Source organism: Sus scrofa, chromosome 17, assembly GCF_000003025.6.
Source record: "Sus scrofa isolate TJ Tabasco breed Duroc chromosome 17, Sscrofa11.1, whole genome shotgun sequence".
In the NCBI taxonomy this organism is placed as follows: domain Eukaryota; kingdom Metazoa; phylum Chordata; class Mammalia; order Artiodactyla; family Suidae; genus Sus; species Sus scrofa.
Window position 1 is genome coordinate 16559985 of NC_010459.5, and position 18980 is coordinate 16578964.

Consider the following 18980-nt stretch of genomic DNA (forward strand, 5'->3'; position numbering starts at 1 on the left):
GAGCTTGCTAGGCTGAAAAAGAGTAAGTTGTAATAGCTATATATTCTGAATTTAAGGTAATCTCCGATCTCTAACAGCAAACTGAAGCTGAAGACAGAGTAAATTAGTTTTTTTATTATGATATGATGATATGCTTTGATATTTAAGGAATTTGCCAAGTTTAGTGACCATACTAACTTACAATTCTTAGTGATTACTGGTAATGACCAATTTAATGTGGTAAAACTTGACTTATGATAATTATTTATTTATCTGCTTGGGAGTTGCTTTCCTCCAAGTGTAAAAATTATCTCTCTTTAAATTAAATTCACCCTTTTCTTCAAGTTTAGGGCTCTCTAAGCCTACTCTCTTCAATGTGGACCAGTAGCATCAATATTCATTGGAAATATTAAAAAATATAGACTATTAGAAACTACCACAGACCCACAAATCAGAATCTGCATTTTCACCAGATTCCAGGGGGATGAATTTGCCTACCAAAATTTGAGAAGCATAGAGCATTAGTCTCCATTGAGAATGAAGAGCAAAAAGGTCAAACTGCCAGGCTCTAGACTGTCTATTCCTTGCTATATAAGGAATATTATGCTTAGATACCAATGGAGTCAGTCTTCAGATGGTGAAAACAGGAAAGGAGAGAAATCTGCATAAAGATTTCATGAGCATGTAGATAAATAAAATTTCCAAGCCAAAAAAAAAAATCTGAAATTACAATAGCCCCAGTTTAGAGGGTCTATTTAAAAACTTATTATCACATTTTTTCCTAAACTTTGGATAAAAATATTAATTAGAAACTAAACCCTAAAGTTATTTTTCCAAGTCAGTGATAGGAGAAGTGATCACTGATTATTTTCACCAGGTTTTCCAGAAATTTCGAAGCTATTTCCTTGCAGTTTTTTTTTTTTCTTTCCACGTACATGTTGCTGAGTAATAAACCACCCCCAAACATAATGGCTTAAAACTGCAATTCATTATGGTGTTTCATAACTCTGTGTGTTGACAGGGCTCAGCTGGGAAATTGGTATCTGAGGCCTCCCAGGAAGTTGTGGTTGGGTGGCAAGTGTGGCTCCAGTCACCGGAAGGCTCTCCTGGGTGGACATCTAAGATGGCTGACCCTTGCAGCTAAGATTTGGTGTGGTCTGGGATTGACAGCTGGGGGGTTTTCACTAGGGTGCCTATACGTGGGCTGCCCACCAGGCTTGGCATTCTCAAAGTATAGCCACTGCATTTGGAGAGGGCGTGTCCCAAGAGCAAAATTCCAAGAGACACAGGTCAAAGCTAAAAGGCTTCTGAAGCCTGAGCCTCAGGAGTCCCAAACATAATTTCTGCAATGTCCAATTGGTCCACTAACTCATTAAGTCCAGCCCAGATTCAAGAGGGAAGAGGAATCAATACCACCTCACAATAAGAGAAATAGTAAAGGCTTTTTTAACCATCTTTAATTTACCACGAGATTTTTAAGTGTTAAAATCACTTTCTTCACCAGCTCCATTTTCTGCCTGCCATACCATACCCAGATCCACGGCACATGGATTCAATGCTGAAAAGTATGAAATGGAATCAAAGCCTTAGTCCTTCATGTTCCACTTACAGAAATATTGAAAACTCCTTCATCCTATGTTAGGTGAAGTAGGACTTTACACACACACACACACACACACACACACACACACACACAGATGTTTGAGAACTCAGAACTATTCTTTACCTTAAGGTAAGACTTTGCCCTATATTGGTGGCTATCCTCAATTTTACTCTTCCCTAAGATCTGACCTTCACCCTCCTCTGATCAACTTCCTTGTTAGCTCAGTGGCTGCAGAATTTACCATCTGAGTTCTTTTGTTCTTGGGCTTCCAACTGGCTTTGACCAGTGGTAGGCACTTACCTTCTTCCTCCCACCTCCCACAATGCACTTCTAGCCATGGCTCCATCCTCTACTTCCATCTCTCAACCCTTGTTCTACTTCCCACTTATCTGTTCATTCTTTTTATTTCCCTTCCCCTCAGCTCTGGGCATGATAATGATTTTCCACTGTTGCTAGATTCTGAATGCCCCACCATCCAGATTCCAGAATTTTTTTTTAAAGTTTTTTTCTCAAAAAAGTTACTTTTCTGCTCAGCTAATAATCTAATATTAAAACTAAAAGTATAATATTTGATTAACATGGAACTTTTGATGCTGGAAGAAAGGTAATGACTTTGAGTTAGTAAAATCCCGCCCATCAAGAGAAGAGACCAGAAAAAAATCACTGGAGGCTTCCTTTCCTTATGTGCCTGATAGGTTCTTAGTTTTGCTATGAAATATTTAAAGAGAAGCATCTTTCTGAAAACTGTAACAGGGACAGTTAGCAGCTCTCAGAGGTCAAACACTGCTGTGACCAGCAAATTGGTGCATACATCTTCAGTTAGAATTATGTTGCTAGATGATTTAGCTAGAAGGGAATGTGTAATGCTCTATTTTCTAAACTACCTCACAGATAGATGGTCAGGTAATAAAAAGAATACTGGGGAAGGACATTAGCAAGATGGTAGAAGAGGAGGCCCCATATTGTTTTTCCATCTACAGCTATCCACGGACAAAAGTGCCTTTGTGGGAACTCTGGGATCTAAGTAGGAGATTGTAAAATGCTGGTGGAGCCCATGACCAAGAAGGGCCATTTGAGAAGGCAGACCCAAGTCCAGGTGGAGGACTCTGACCGTGATCCCAGCTACTGGCCCAGAAACAGTTCCATTCCTCTGTGGACTTAGCTATATCTTCATTTCATTCATTGTCTTCTTCAGATCCAGAATTTTGGTTTGGTTCTTTTTTATAATTTCTACCTCTTTGTTAAGCTTCTCATTTGTTTGTGGATTTTATTGTCTGATTTCATTAAAATGTCTTTCTATGTTTTCCTGCAGTTCATAGAGCTTCCTTCAGCTAGTTAGCTATTTTGAAATTTTTCTCAGATCCCCATGTCTTAGGGGTCCATTGGTAGAAGATTAATGTGTTTCTTTTACAGTTGTCATGTTTCCTTGATTTTCTGTTTTCCTTAAAATCTTGTATTGCTGCCTTCTTATTTGAAGTGGCAGTTATCTGCTCTAGTCTTTACTGACTGGCTTCGGAGAGGAATCTGTTCTGATGACCCTGCTAGAGAGTCTGAGGCTTTCTCAGCCCTTCAGTAGACACGCCTGCTCCATGCTTTGTGTTTCCTCTGTGGCAGAATTCTTCAGCTTGTGTGCCTTCTCTTGATCTTGCAACACACCAGGCCAGGTGGTGACAGCCTCCTTTTGCTTTCCCAAAGGCTGTATTAAAGCTCAAGCTTGTCCTCGCTCCCTGTCCTGCAGATTCGGGCAGGCTTTCTGCACATGCTCAATAGCACCTGCTGAGGATCACTTTGGCTGCCCTTGGGAGAACACAAAGGACACTACAGCAGGTCAGTGAGGTATGCAGTGTCCTGAAGGGGTATTCCTGGGCAAGATGCCCCCAGTGGCTTGTCAGAGGGCTTCTTGATGGAGTCTATGACCTGCTTAGTAGAATCCATGTTTCTTTTTTAATTTTTTTTCTTGGTTTCACTTTCAGCTTGTGGAAGTTCACCAGTCAGGAATTGAATCGTGCCACAACAGCTACCCGAGCGACTGCTAGGACAAAGCCAGATCCTTAACCTGCTGCACCACAAGGGAACTCCTGGGTTGTGTTTTGTTTTTTTTTTTTTTTAATTTTTCTTTTTTAAATCCTTGTCTCTTTGATGCCCAGCAAGAGTCTTACCTGCCTCTCTCCCAGCCTTTTCCCACCCCTTACTTAAGAAGCTAGCTCACTACTCAGTGGATGGGGGAGAGACATAGCTTTGTCAGTATCCTCCACAGCTAGGGAAACATGTACTCACTCATATGCTCGCTTTCCCCCGTGGGAGAAATCTCAAGCCAAGGAGGTCTCTGTTGGCCCTGAGCTGTGCCTTCTTGGGGGAGGGCTGATGGAGTAAAATATTTCTCTTACCCTCTCCAATGCACACAACTCATTTATTTATTTATTTATTTATTTATTTATTTCTTTTCTTCCTTCGGCATGGTGCTGGAACCTTTCTGCTGGAAACCTGGGCTTTCACAAAGGCTCTCTCATCCATGAATGACCATCTGAGAGGGTGTTCTCCAGCCGGCTCACAGATCACTGCAGTGTCCACAGCCAGGATCAAGGTCCATATGCAAAGCACTGACTGGCTTCTCCCATGTCCCTTGGCATGTTGCTTTGGATTCCATAGTTCCCAGAAAAACACGTTGACTGTGAGTTGTTGCCAAGTTGTTGTTGTGGAGGAAATATAAGTGTGTGACATTTTATTTATTGGATGTTAACCGGTCTATTCCTCTGTGAGGTGGTAATGGCAACACCATATCTGTAGGATTGTCATAAAGATCCTTACATAGGATTCTTAAGGAAGCCTCGGAAAGAACACAGACCCCAGATCATAGCTTGGAGTTCTGAGTTAGTACGGGAGAAAGGCCACCCAGAAGAGCTACCTGTCCCATAATAGACTATGATGTGAGAAAGAAACACTATTTATTATAATAATTATTGTAATGTCAGAATTGCTCGTTAAAGCAACTATCATTAATAACTAGAGAAAGAGTATTTTTAATTTTATATAATTTTGTATTGTCTATATTTTTACCTAGTGAAATAATTAAATATGAAGGAAATACTCTGCATCAACCAAACTGTTTTAACTTAGAAGTCACAATCTACCCGAAGATAGTTTATTTTTCTAACGGCAGTTTATTTGCATTATTCTCCATTGCAGGGAGTTAGACAGGCAGTATAACATACTTATAAGATGCATTATTCTATGCATTTTAAAATGTTTTATCACCAGCTCTCCTGTTTATTTGAACTTAAAATATATTTAAACTTTAAGTGATATGTGAACTATCTGAGGCTACGGAGCTCAAGAATTTCCAAGCTCCCTAATCACATCTCTCTGGTTAGATTTGAATAGCTAAGGTAAAATATTTAAATAAAAATTATTCCTCCCACAATCCTCCTTTTCCTTGCCCCAGATTATTCCAAGTACTTCTTGACTAAATCATCCAATATCTAATTCTTTAAGCCATCATTTTAAAAGACTATTAATTTTCAAAATTTATATTTAATACTAGCAAAATGACCAGTAAAATAATATAATTAATAAATTATACTGTTAAGCTCCTAATATTCTCACCATTAAGATAATATATAAGGGGTGTACACAGTAAATTATTATCCTACTTCATAACTATTATTTTTACTATTCTTTTCTCAGAAGTTTTAAGGATCTCTTTTAGTGATTACACAGAAAATGAAAACACAGAAGTGTTTATGCTGTAATCACAGAAGAAAACAGTATATGGAAAGCCAGAATAGCTATAATTAACACTATTTTTTAAAATATATTTTGTGGTTGAATTACCTCAATATTGGGCCCATTTTAATTGGAAGTTCAAAAGGAAAACCATAGATTTCCGACTTATTTTTCTTTGGCAAATTCTGTATTCACAGATGGCACAGATATTTCTAAATATTCTAAACTAAAGCATCTCTATTTATGATTTTGTCTTGGAAGACTCTTTCATGGTTAGACCACATTTTGTATACTTCCGATGATGGACATATGATCTGAGCTTAGCCAAGGCAAGAGGTAGGCCACATGAAACATCACCAAGGCTGCAAGCTGCTGCTGCCAAGAAGTTGGAAAAGACAATTTTACAGGTCATGAAGAAAATTGGGACCCAGATTAACCAACAAAACAGTCAGTGAATAGAAAAATAAGTATGTGACACTCATACAGAGCAAATATCGGCCTCAAAGGAAACTTATTTACATGGAACAGTGGGATAGGAATGTCATGTTTAAACCATTTTTTTTATCAAGAGGGAAAGAAGAGGGTTAGGGAAGAATTAACTTGTCTTTGCGGAAAAAAAGTCGCACAAAAAATATATTTACAATTTCATTAAGTGGTCATGCATTTGCATGACTAAAATACTTATCTTCCCCTGTACCAAGGACAAATTCCTAGTTGAAACAGCATAAAAGATGACATATTTTAATTTTTTTATTTTCCATTGTTTGAGTTGCAAATTTACAAGTGGGTTTGGTGAGCCTACAAATTGAAATTATTCACAAGACAAAAATATTCACATCTTGTTATACAGATGTAGACATTCTTATAAAACTCACGTTGACATGAAAAACAGAAGCATTAAGAAACTAGCTGGTCATGACACAGTTTTAAAATCAATCTTGGTTAATCCAAATCATCTTGGAGGAACTAATATAAAAATCACTAGTTGGAATAGAGATCTCCGCCTTGCCTAACTGAATTTGTCTGCCCAGTAGAAACGACTAGAATAGTGGACAACATATATAAAAGAGTGGCTGTGGGCATTGAACAGCCAGCAGTGCAAGAATGTGATGTAAGATAGAAAGTAAAACAAATGAGATGAGCCTTACAATCCACTAGCTTTTTTCCTGGAGGCATGTCACAGACTGTGGCACAGCAAAGGAGAGCCCAAGCAGAGATAGAATTTCCCAGTGAAATGAGAAGATTGCTATGAGATGTGGATAGGTGGAGAAAACTTGATTTTAGGGGGCAGGATAGTACAGATGATGTGGCTGTCCTGATAAAGAGTCCCAAATATCAATAGCTAGAGTCTTTTTGAGCCTGTTTCTAAATACCAAGACCCACGTGGATAGGGTAGAATTTCCTCATGCTGGACAAGTAATTCAAAGGAACATTTAACTTGAACAATTCCAAGACTGGAGACAGAGCTGAAAGATATGTAAGTTCTATCCAGCAGGAAAGCAGGAGTGTGGTAACCTGAATTGCATGCATGGGATATTCAGTAGACAGCCTAGAAGAGTTAATCTTGGTAGTAAAATTAATGCAGCAACAAGAGTAAACATGCCCCTAACAAATCTTTTAAAAAGAATGAATAGGGAGTTCCCGTCATGGTTCAGTGGTTAGTGAACCTGACTAGCATCCATGAGGATGCGGGTTTGATCCCTGGCCTCACTCAGTGGGTTAAAGATCCAGTGTTTCCATGAGCTCTGGTGTAGGTCAAAGACGTGGCTTGGATCCCGCATTGCTGTGGCTGTGGCGTAGGCTGGCAGCTACAGCTCTGATTGGACCTTGAGCCTGGGAACCTCCATGTGCTGCAGGTACAGCCCTAAAAAGACAAAAAGACTTAAAAAAAAAAAAAAAAAGCATGAAAAGGATTGCACTGACTTGCAAGTTACGTAAGTGCCTGCCAAAACAAAGTTCAGCATTTTTTAAGGTAAACAACAAACTCCAAACTATCAAAAACATTATAGTCACCATGTAATTTTTTTTATGGCCATATCAGCAGCATGTCAAAGTTGCTGGGCCAGCAATCAAACCCATGCCACAATTGCAGCCTGAGCCACAGCTGCAGCAAAGCGAGATCCTTAACCTGCTATGCCACAAGGGAATTTCCACCATGTCTGTTTCCTAATCAAAAATGATGAGATATGTAAAAAAGCAGGAAATTATCCCCAGAATAAAAATATGTCAAAAAAATATTAGAAAGAAGGGTGATAATATTGAGATAAGGATTTTAAAAGTTATTATAAATATACTCAAAGATTTAAACTAAAAGATGAATGTCATGTTGAAAGAAATGCAAGCTATAAAAATGAACTGCAAGGAATTTCTAAAAAAAAAGTTACCATATTTTTTTTTTATTCAGAAAATGAGTTTAACAAGATTAGATACTGCAAAATAAAAGATAAGTGAACTTCAAGACATGGCCATAGAAGTCATGTAACATAAAACACAGAGTAAAAAACACAGAAGAAAAATGAACAGAGCTTTAGCGGCCTATGGACAGTAACAAGCAGTTGATATACGTATAATTGGGATCCTTTATTACTTTGCTATTGCTGCTATATAAAATTAAACTTAATGGCTTAAAAAATATTACTGTCAAGTTTCTAGAAGCCAAAAGTCAGAAATGGGTCTTATGGGCTAAAATCAAGGTATTGGCAAAGCTCACTCATTTTTTGGAGTCTCTGGAGAAGAATCCATTTCCTTGCCTTTTCAGGCTTCTGCAGGGTACCTGTTTTCCTTGGCTTGTGTCCAATCTTCTATTTCAAAAGACTAGTACTCTGACTTCTACTTCAGTTATCACATAACCCTCCTTTCTCCATCTTATAAAAATTTTTATTACACTGGACCTATCCAGATAATCCAGAGTCATTTTCCCATCTTAAAATCCTTAACCTAATCATACCTGCAAATGTGAAGTAAAATGTTATTTTTTTTACCATTCAAGGTAACATATGTCAGGTTCCAAAGATTGGGACATGGATATCTTTAGTAGGCGCATTATTCAACCCACTATAAATAGAAAAAAGGGAGAGGGAACAGGCAGAAAAAGTAGCTGATAATTTTCTATACTTGACAAAATGTATAAACTCATAAATCCAAGAAACATAATAAACCAAACAGGATAAATTATATCAAGGAATATCATAATAAAATTTCTGAAAAGCGGTGAAGAGATCTTAAAAGCAGTCAGAGGACAGGGGAGTTGGTGAAGTAGGAAGGCACATTATAAACAGATTAGAATTTCCCCAGTCTTTTCATCAGAAACAATTCAAGCCAGAAAACAAAGGAATCTTTGCAATATTGAAAGAAAAAAAAATTTTACCAAACAAAAAAATCTTGATCCCTCTGAAAGTATCTTTTGAAAATGAAAATAAAGTCCTTTTTGACATACAAATCCTGAGAAGTTTGTCTTTGTTTCTATTTTGGAGTTTTTTTGTTTGTTTTGCAGCACAACTGCCTGATAAGAAATACTCAAGGAAATTCTTCAGGCAGAAGGGAAATTGTATCAGATAAAAACTCAAATCCATTCAAAGAAATGAAGAAAGCCAGAAATGGCGAATATGCTTTTTTTTTTTCCTTTTTTTTTTGTTCAAATGTCAGTAAGAGATAATTGGTTGTTTAAAGCAGAAGCCAGCAAACCACAGCCCATAGGCTAAATAAATCTCTTGACTCTTTTTATAAATAAAGTTTTATTGGTACATAGTCGCACCCATTTGTTTATATGTTGTCTAGAGCTGTTTTCATATAAAAATAGGAGGCTTCAGTAGTTTTGATAGGGACATTATGCCTGCACAGTCTTAAATATTTACTATCTGGTCCTTTAGAATTAAAAAAATGCTGACTTTGAGTTTAAAGAAAAATAATAACAATCCACTGTGAGTTTACAATATGCTTAGAAATAAAATGTCACAAACAACAGGAGAGGAGAAATGGAAGTATATCATTTGTAAGGTTCTTTGGTTGCATTTGAAATGATATGATATTATTTCAGGTAGACTGTAAATGAGGATGCATATTGTATACCCTAGGAAACCATTAGTCAAAAATAGAGCAAAGATATATAGCAAACAAGTCAATAACAAAAAGAAATAAAATAGAATATGAAACTTACGAAGCTAAGGCATGACCAAACGTTCATCCACCCAGTTACAAGTTTCAAATGCATGAAGCAAAAATTGATAGAAATGAAAGGGAAAAGAACACTAACCCACAAATATTAGTGATTGTCCGAAGAAGTAAATATAAAATAGTAAGAATATTGCAAATATGAACATTTGCAATTAGGTGGCAGAACTGATATTTAAAGAACACTCAACACAACAATTAGGGAATACACATTTTTTTTCAAGTAAAATGGATGTTAATAAATTTAAACCATATGCTGGGTTAGAGACAAGTCTCAAATTTGAAAGAACTGAAATCACAGAATATATTCCTCTGCTACCCAAAGGACAATTTTAAAACAAATCTAATAACATACACAACTGTTAAAATAAGTTCTAGATAATAAATACCTTGTTCAATTTGGAGGATTTAGGGGGGGAAAAATCCTGAATATTAGCCTCTAAAATTAACCTTAACTAACACTCTCCAGTCATTTAATCAATAAATGCTTATAATATTGGGTGGAAATATTTAATCCAGTTTTTAAAGCCCAGGATTATATAAGTTACTTAATTTTTCCTTTTATTTTGATCAACTAGTAGAGATGTGTGCTTGGGAAATTACCCCTGATACAGGTAAAAAACTCAGTCACCAGCCAGCAGCTTGCATTTTAGCCAGATGTGATACAGCCCAAAAGTATTATTATAAAGGCAGACAGAACCACTGCCACCAATTGCAGTTCAATTACTTTATAGCATACAGACATGGCCACAAATACAATTGGATCTTGAGAACCATATTATTCTGTCAGGAATTATGTCATATGGAAAAAGGAAGCCCATCAACAAATTATTCACATGTGTTCTCTCTGTATATATATGTATGTATATACATGTAATGCTTATAATAGATATACATATGTGTATATTTATGTATAATTTCACAAGAATAAAGAAATAAAAAAAGAATTAGTTCAAAGAAGTAAGTCTTGGGGAGGTTCAGGGAGTTTAGTTCAGGGAATGTCAAGTTTAAGGAATGAAAATAAGACCAAGTTTAGTTCTTTTGAAAAGAAATATAAACATTTCACAAGGATAAAAACATCTATGTGAAATATTTAGAGTAGTATTTCTGGTTAAGGGTCTAAGTAGATGCAAAGTCTTAGCATTAAGAAAGTCAGATCCAGGCCCAGACAAGAGCACATCCAGATGGTGTTGGTTAGAAAACCCAAAGGTCATAATCAAGACTTAGGAAGCATTTCACCCACCTCCTGCCTCCGTGGCTGGTCACATCCAAACCTAATAGGGAGAAGCTGTACAAGCCTGAATGATGACCCTAACTTTTAAGAAATTCTTAGCTGGATGCAAGCAAAATCATCCTTAAGGAAATGTAAACATGTCTTCTCATTATACATTTTCTTATTTACAGAAATTACACGTGAAAGAAATTGTCCAGCTTCCTCTTCAGATCTGGCACACCCTCACAAGTTTGCCATTTGAGTTTCTCAACTTTTATAGGTATTATGATCCCCACAGCTGTTTGTGTGTGTGTGTGCGTGTGTGTGTGTGTGTGTGTGTGTGCGCGCGCGCATGTGTGCGTGTGTATTTGCTTTTTTTAAGGGCTGCACCTACAGTATATGGAAGTCCCCGGGCTAGGGGTCGAATTGGAGCTATAGCTGCCAGCTTATGCCATAACCACAACTCTGATCTGAGCCATGTCTGCGAGCTACATCCAGCTGACAGTAACACCGATACTTAACCCACCGAGCAAGGCCAGGGACAGAATCCACGTCCTCGTGGGTACTAGTTGGATTTGTTTCTTCTGTGACACAACAGGAACTCCAATGTATATTATTAATGAGCCCAGTCCAACAATGGAGAAGATGGGCTGCTGGGTTCAAGACTCAGCTCTGCCAATCCCTGCCTGTGTGACCCTAGGCAAGTTATTTTACTTCTCTGTGGCTCCATTTGTTTATGGTTTCAATGGGGATGCCATATAGATAGTATAAGGATCAAATGACATTATGCTTGAAATGTGCTCAAAGCACTGCTTAGCATGTAATGAGTCCTGTACAAATGTCCCTTGAAAACAAAAAACAAAAGCAAACCAAAATCAAACATTCAGGTAGATTCTCATTTTTAAAATTTATAGAAGGATTTTTTTTTCTGTGCTCCTTTCTCCCTTGAAAGAAACAATTTATTTTAATATAGCCCTTAAATAGAAATACCCCAGTAATTATAATGGAGGTTTATTCTTATAGGAACCATGGAAAAATCATTTCTGAAGACTGTAGAGCACTTTTTTTTCCCATCAAAGAAAAGCATGAAGGGCTTCTATGCCACTTCAACCAGGAAGGCAACTATTGCAATTTTAACAAAAAGATTTAGCTCTTATGGGCTCTAATTTGATACAGTTACCAATTTATAGCATTTGCTGTTCTAGTTTACAGACAAAAATAAAAATCAATCTATTCATACATTTAATGTATCATCCCATTCCATTATGTTTCTAAATGAAAATTCTGTCATATGTTTGATGAAACTTTTTACAGTTTAAATTAAGGAAAAGATACATCCAGATAATTATACATCCAGATAATTTCTTTAGGTAATTAACATGCAGTAGAGCATGTGAAGCCAAATGTTTAAGGCAAGTTGAAGAAAAGGGATAGAAGAAAATAATTTTAAGCCAAATTTCCCCAAGGGAGTGAGCCATTTATATTGGTGGCCATTTCAAGACAACTAATGGTTATGTAACAAAGAGAGAAGTACTTTATAGCTATCATTTTAGGAATATCCACACTTTGAGGAAATTTTGGAAGTTTTCCTTCTATGTTCTTACTGAAACTATTTTTTTCTGTTGCAGTGAATTTTTATGCTTATTATTTTTATTTTTAAAATACAATTTAGGAGTTCCCGTCGTGGCGCAGTGGTTAACGAATCTGACTAGGAACCATGAGGTAGCGGGTTCGGTCCCTGCACTTGCTCAGTGGGTTAACGATCCGGCGTTGCCCTGAGCTGTGGTGTAGATTGCAGACGCGGCTCGGATCCCACGTTGCTGTGGCTCTGGCGTAGGCCGGTGGCTACAGCTCCGATTCAACCCCTAGCCTGGGAACCTCCATGTGCCGCGGGAGCAGCCCAAGAAATAGCAACAACAACAACAACAACAACAACAACAAAAAGACAAAAAATAAAAAAATAAATAAAATAAAATACAATTTAGAGGTTTTGTGATTTTATTTATATGTATATCTTTTTAAATTTATTTATTTTTACTAAAGTATAGTTGATTTACAGTATTATTTCAATATCTATATATGTATAGATAGATAGATATACACATGCTTTTTTTTCTCATACTATATTGCATTATGTTCTGTCCCAAGAGATTGAATATAGTTCCCTATGTTATATAGTAGGACTTCATTTCTTTACCCATTCTAAATGTATCAGTTTGCATCTACCAACCCCAAACTCCCTGTCCATTCCATTCCCTTTCCCCTCTCCCTTGGCGACACAGGTCTGTTCTCTATGTCTGTTTCTGTTTTGTAGGTTCATTTGTGCTATATTTTATATTCCACATATGTGATATGATATGGTATTGTCTTTTTCTTTCTGACTTACTTCACTTAGTATGAGAATCTCTAGTTGCATCCATGTTGCCGCAAATGGCATTATTTTGTTCTTTTTTATGGCTGAGTTATATTCCTTTGTATATATGGACAGCATCTTCTTAATCCATTCAGTTGTTGATGGACATGTTGATGGATTTTTTTTAAGTTGACTTGTTAAAAAACATATACTATTGAGGTTAGTAATGTTGAGTTGTTTTGAAACAAAGTGCTTACATGAGAGCATCTCACCCACATACCTATAACATTTTAGATTGAGAATCACATGTGGATGTGGTCACCAAGTCTTTCCTCCTTCCTTCTAATGCTAATGCCCTTCCATCATCCCAGATGGGTCACTTGGAGAAACCATTTTCCTACTTTGTATTGCATTGTGTTTTTTTTCCTAAGAGAGATGAGACTTGTATGTGGAATCTAAAAAATTTGAACTCAGAGAAACAGAGAGTAGACTGGTGGTGGTTGACAGGAGCTAGGAGGAGTGGAGAAATGAGGGAAATGGGGAAATATTGATCAAAGTGTACAAATTTCCAATTATAAGATGAATAAGTTTTGAGGCGCTTGTGCAGATCATGGTGAATATAGTTAATGATACTGTGTTTATACTTGAGAGTCTCTAAGAGAGCAGATCTTAAATGTTCTCACCATACGCACAAGGTAATCATGTAAGGTGATGGATGTGTTAACCAAACTTATGGGGTAATCTTTCCACAGCATATGCTTATATCAAATCAAAACATTATACACCTTAAACTCACAAAGTGTTCTAAGTCAATTGTATCTCAACAAACCTGGAAAAAAATAAAATTAAAAAGGTGATACACTTTTCAATTTATCTACAAAAAGGAAAAATTAATCACATTGCACAGAATTTTTTAAATGATAAAACAGATATCCTGCTTTACACTTAGGATAATGTAACAAGGGCTTTTTGTGTGACTTTCTATGGAGGAGTAAACAATTGAAAACAAATGCCCATTAAACTGGAATGGATAAAGATATGGTGTTAAAATTAAATAATACAATATTATGCAACACTTATATGAAACATTTTTACTTACTTGTGTATATGTATATAAGATTTATATGAATTAACATGAAGAGATTTCAAAAATATAATGTTCATTGGAAAATGTAGTTGCAAAATGATACACACAGTATTATAACATATATAAAAATTAAGTGCAATTAATATCATGTATTAATTAATAAATTATGGATTTTCTAAAAAAAATTTAAAAGCATGAACTGGAAAGATATAAAAAAAATCATTACAATGTTTGCCTCTGCATAGGGAAAAGTGAAAACTTTATCTGTAATGCCTTAATTAATTTATTTAAACAAAATGAAAATGACTAAATATTAACATTTGCTAAATCTGGCTAGTGTACCTGTATCTTTATTGCACTATTTGTTATTGTTTTTTATCTTTTATAAACTTTTAGAATTGAAAACAAGAGCAATAATCTATTTGATGATTTTTTCAGTTTTATTGAAGTATAATTAGCAAATAAAAATTGTATGGGTTTAGCTATACAACTTGATGGGGATTTTTTTGTTGTCGTTTTTTGGCTGTCCCCACAGCATGTAGAAGTTCCCAGACCAGGGATCAAACCTGCACCACAGAAGCAACCCAAGACACTGCAGTGACAATACTGGAACCTTAACCGGCTGAGCCACAAGAGAACTCATAATTTTGATGTACAAATGTCATGAAATGATCACTATGATCAAGCTTATTAACATATCCATCAACTTACATAGGTACCTTTTGTTTCGTTTAGTTTTTTTCTGCATAAATGTAAATTCAGAATTATCACTGCTTAGATTTAACAGCTTTAATTTGAGAAACACATATTCAGTCAGTTCATAGACCACAAATTGTGGGAGTAGGAGCTCATGATTGGCAGGGGAGATGTAATCATTGATTCTGTTAATTTCACCAAAAATCACTGAATACTAGAGGAAGGATTTGTTAAGTGGCCTTTGTGTAGAGGATTTGCCTCAAAATAATTTTCTTACTGCCAAAAATATGCAAGAGCACTTGCTGTTTCCAAAAAATACTATTTTTGCATATTAACACCAAGCTTGAAGTTATACCAGCTTTTATCTTTAATTGATAAGAACAGTATATCTTAGATTTGGCTATGCCCTTTATTTATTTATTTATTTATTTTTGTCTTTTTTTGCTATTTCTTGGGCCGCTCCCGCGGCATATGGAGGTTCCCAGGCTAGGGGTTGAATTGGAGCCGAAGCCACTAGCCTACACCACAGCCACAGCAACGCAGGATCTGAGCCGCGTCTGCAACCTACACCACAGCTCACGGCAACGCCAGATCGTTAATCCACTGAGCAAGGGCAGGGACCGAACCTGCAACCTTATGGTTCCTAGTCAGATTCGTTAACCACTGTGCCACGACGGGAACTCCATGGCTATGCCCTTTAATCACCTCTTCTGGTGAACTCTCAGGAAGATATGGTAGCTGATATTTAGCTTCCATTCAGAACTGCCAATCCAGCCCACATTCCACTGATCACAGAAAGTCACGTGGCCCCAAGACAATGGTGTGAGGAAGTACCCCCACACACAGGGCAAGAGGTAAGAAAAAATTTTGAGCAAGTACTGTGATGACTACACCAGTATTCATGACTTTGGGATGCATCTATGTAAGTGTGGGTATCAAAAATTGTAGGGTCCAAGGTAGGAGAAATTCCACAACCTCATTTTCTGCATTGTTAAACACAGATAAGAAGTACACCAAGTGACTTTGGGCAATTACCCAATTTTTTGGTTGAACAGTGTATTTCATTGAGGTTCAGCAATTTCCTTAGGTTCTTCGGCTAGCAAGTAGTAAATGATGGATCTGAACACAAGTTGGTCATCTTAAAAAAATAAGTTATTTATATGTAATAGTCATCCAAGTTCTTATATGTAAAAAGTTGTCATGTTACAACATGTTCCCTTGTAGACATTCTATTAACCTGTCTAGGAGAGTTGCTCCAAAGCTCCTTCCACACATAGAGACTTGCTTTAGAATCTTATAAGTTTTGACTTAGAGCCCTCAGTTCAGCTAGGATTAAGGCTCTTCTCATTGGTATATTTACCTCCAAGAGGGTTTGAGCAAGATTTGAAAATGCCATTTGATAAAAACCTTAAGTTAGCTTAAATGTTTGTTTCCTGCCTGTGTTGCCTGAATAATATTACAGTATGTTTGGTAGCAGAGGAAAAAAGGATAATCTATATTTTAAACAAAAGATATTTAAGAGAAATTCACTTAAGTAGTAAAAAGAAAGAAAACATTAGTGTGACATGCCCCTTTCTTAAATGGTATCTTTGGCGTGCAACATCATCAAAGATTACATCATGGAGTTTCCATCGTGGTGCAGCAGAAACGAATCTAAGAACTATGAGGTTGCAGTTCAATCCCTTGCCTTGCTCAGTGGGTTAAGGATCCGACATTGCGGTCAGCTGTGGTGTAGGTCACAGATGTGGCTTGGATCTGGTGTTGCTGTGGCTGTGGCATAGGCCAGCGGCTACAGCTCCGATTGGACCCTTAGCCTGGGAACCTCCATATGCCGCAGTGTGGCCCTAGAAATACAAAAAGACAAAAAAAAAAATTACATCAAAGATTATTAATGTAATTCTTATTTAAGGAAAAATTTTTTTTTAAATCTTGAGAATTATTGTAATAGGAAAAAAAATATGTCTTCACAAATGCCAATGTGTTTCTTTTCTGGAAATTTCCAGTTCAAGTCTGTACCTGGGCTTATTCCTGTAAAAAAAATAATTTCAACTGGTTTATTTAAAGAAGAAAAATAAATAAAGTAAAGTGAACTTCCGAAATAAACACTACTCAGTGGTAACTTTTTGATCATCACATTCAATTGCTCTCTCTTCCTCCCAGTATTACTCAAATTTTTGGAAGGAATACTCCAGGTGATAGAAGGAAGAAGAAGGCAACAATAAATATCAAATGTCTTCCATGAGCAAACAGTGGTTTGGATGTCTTATTTATCTTCCTTCCTTAATACTTACCAAAAACCCTAGCACGAAAAACAAAATGATGATCGGAGAACTTAACATATCCCATGGCTTGGTGGAGAAATCAGGGGCTGGATAGAGAAATCAGGATTTAAGTCAGTTTTGTTCAATGGCAGAGCTGTTCCTCTTTGTTCAATGAAGACATAACCCAAAACTTAAAAAAGCCCTGAAACTCTAATTTATGATCCTTGGCATCTGAAAATTATTCCTGTGCCATATTTACTATCAGAATCAAATAATGAGAAATAGACTGACAGATCCACCAACATTAACTTGAGTCTTCAAATGTTCTACAAAACCCAGGGCCTTCAGGCCTCAGTGAAACTACTTGCTTAGAGAAAGGTAGGATAAATACCGAAGATCGCTTGATTTTTTTTTTTTAAGGTGCTTCTGAGCAAACTAATCTTGACTTCTTAGTCTTAGGAAGTAAATGGGAGAAAACAATTCATTTTATAATTAACCTATACAAATGAGCTGGTCTTAAAATCCTCATTCATTTTCTGGTATTCTAAAATTATCAGTGGATTTCAATGGAAAAGCACATATGTTCTTTGAAATCAGTGTTGTATACATTTGTTAATCCACAAAAAGACCTCTTTTTGTGGATTAGCCACACCTTAGGTGAGGCTCCAGTCCCAACCTGAATTGGTACAGGTAGAGAAGGGTCCCATTCTGTGGTTTTTCTACTCTATCATTCATTACAGCATCATGACAGCAGATGCAGCTGTGTAAAACTGCTTGAAATTCAACATACTGTATCATTAGTGCTCAGACTTTCATTGCATTTAAAGCAATGATTTAATATATATATATATATATTTTTTTTTTTTAAAAAAAAAAAGGAAGAGGAAGAAATAAGCTAGTAAGGAACATGAAGTCGGCCACTTAGAAAGAATGAGAGAATATTCAAGCTGGAGTTGTCTGAGGGGTTAGTCCAACCCTTTCATTTTACACTTATGGACTCCATGGGCCAGAAGAATTAAGAGATTCAGACGTGATTAAACAGCAGCTCTTACAGAGCCATGTTATAACTCACTAGAGCAAATTCAAAAATACAGAATAGAAAAGAAGACATTTGCTCTTGAATATTTGCTCCTAGAATGGGTCAATCAAGATACTATCACGTAATAAGCTAATATGCTAAGGTTAGAAAGACTATAGATTTGTATGGATGTCTTAAGATTTGTATGGATGTCTTTATATACCTGCCTTAAGCCAATTTTTTTAGCTGTAGATATATGGAAATATTTTCTTCTTACAAGTTCAGAGGTTTTTTTCAAAAAAAAGATACCAATGAAACCATTTCTATAGCTCAAGCATGGCAGTTATAGACCTGCTTTGCATTAGCTTCTATTAGCTTCTAATACATTTTCCATTTTGTTGCTCTCAAAAAAATCAAAGGTTAAACTGAAAACATCCTTCAGAGAATAGAGGCTCAAATAGCATTCCTCCAAATGAAAAAGAGATTCATTTCGATTTTTGGCAGTTTGCTCCTATCATGCATAAAAGAATCAATCATTTGCAAAGAAGTAACATCAAACCCAAATGCAAGTTCTAGCTAATATTGTGAAATATACACTTTTGGAAGGATTATGAAGGGTCAAACTGGTACTTCAACCCTACTTCATCAAACAAGATGACTTTTCTATAGACTGTGTTTAATCAATAAGCTAGTATTGATTAGTATAGTAGCTTATTTATATATATATATAATAGTATTTATATTCAGGTGAGAATATAAAGAAATACAAATTGTAGCCTATATCAATTAGGGACCAGTCAAGAAAATTAGTTTAAAAGAAGAATTTTAATATTGAGAACTAGTCCAAAGGAAGTACTGAAATCAGGAAAATCAGGAT

The 18980-nt window shown here is 36.2% G+C and overlaps 1 long non-coding RNA gene across 1 annotated transcript; it reads left to right on the forward strand.

The window, feature by feature from the left end:
- Window positions 3321-4466, forward strand: LOC106506603. Its single transcript, XR_001302018.2, has 3 exons — window positions 3321-3409; window positions 3556-3664; window positions 4083-4466. It is a non-coding gene; the product is annotated as an uncharacterized LOC106506603 (long non-coding RNA).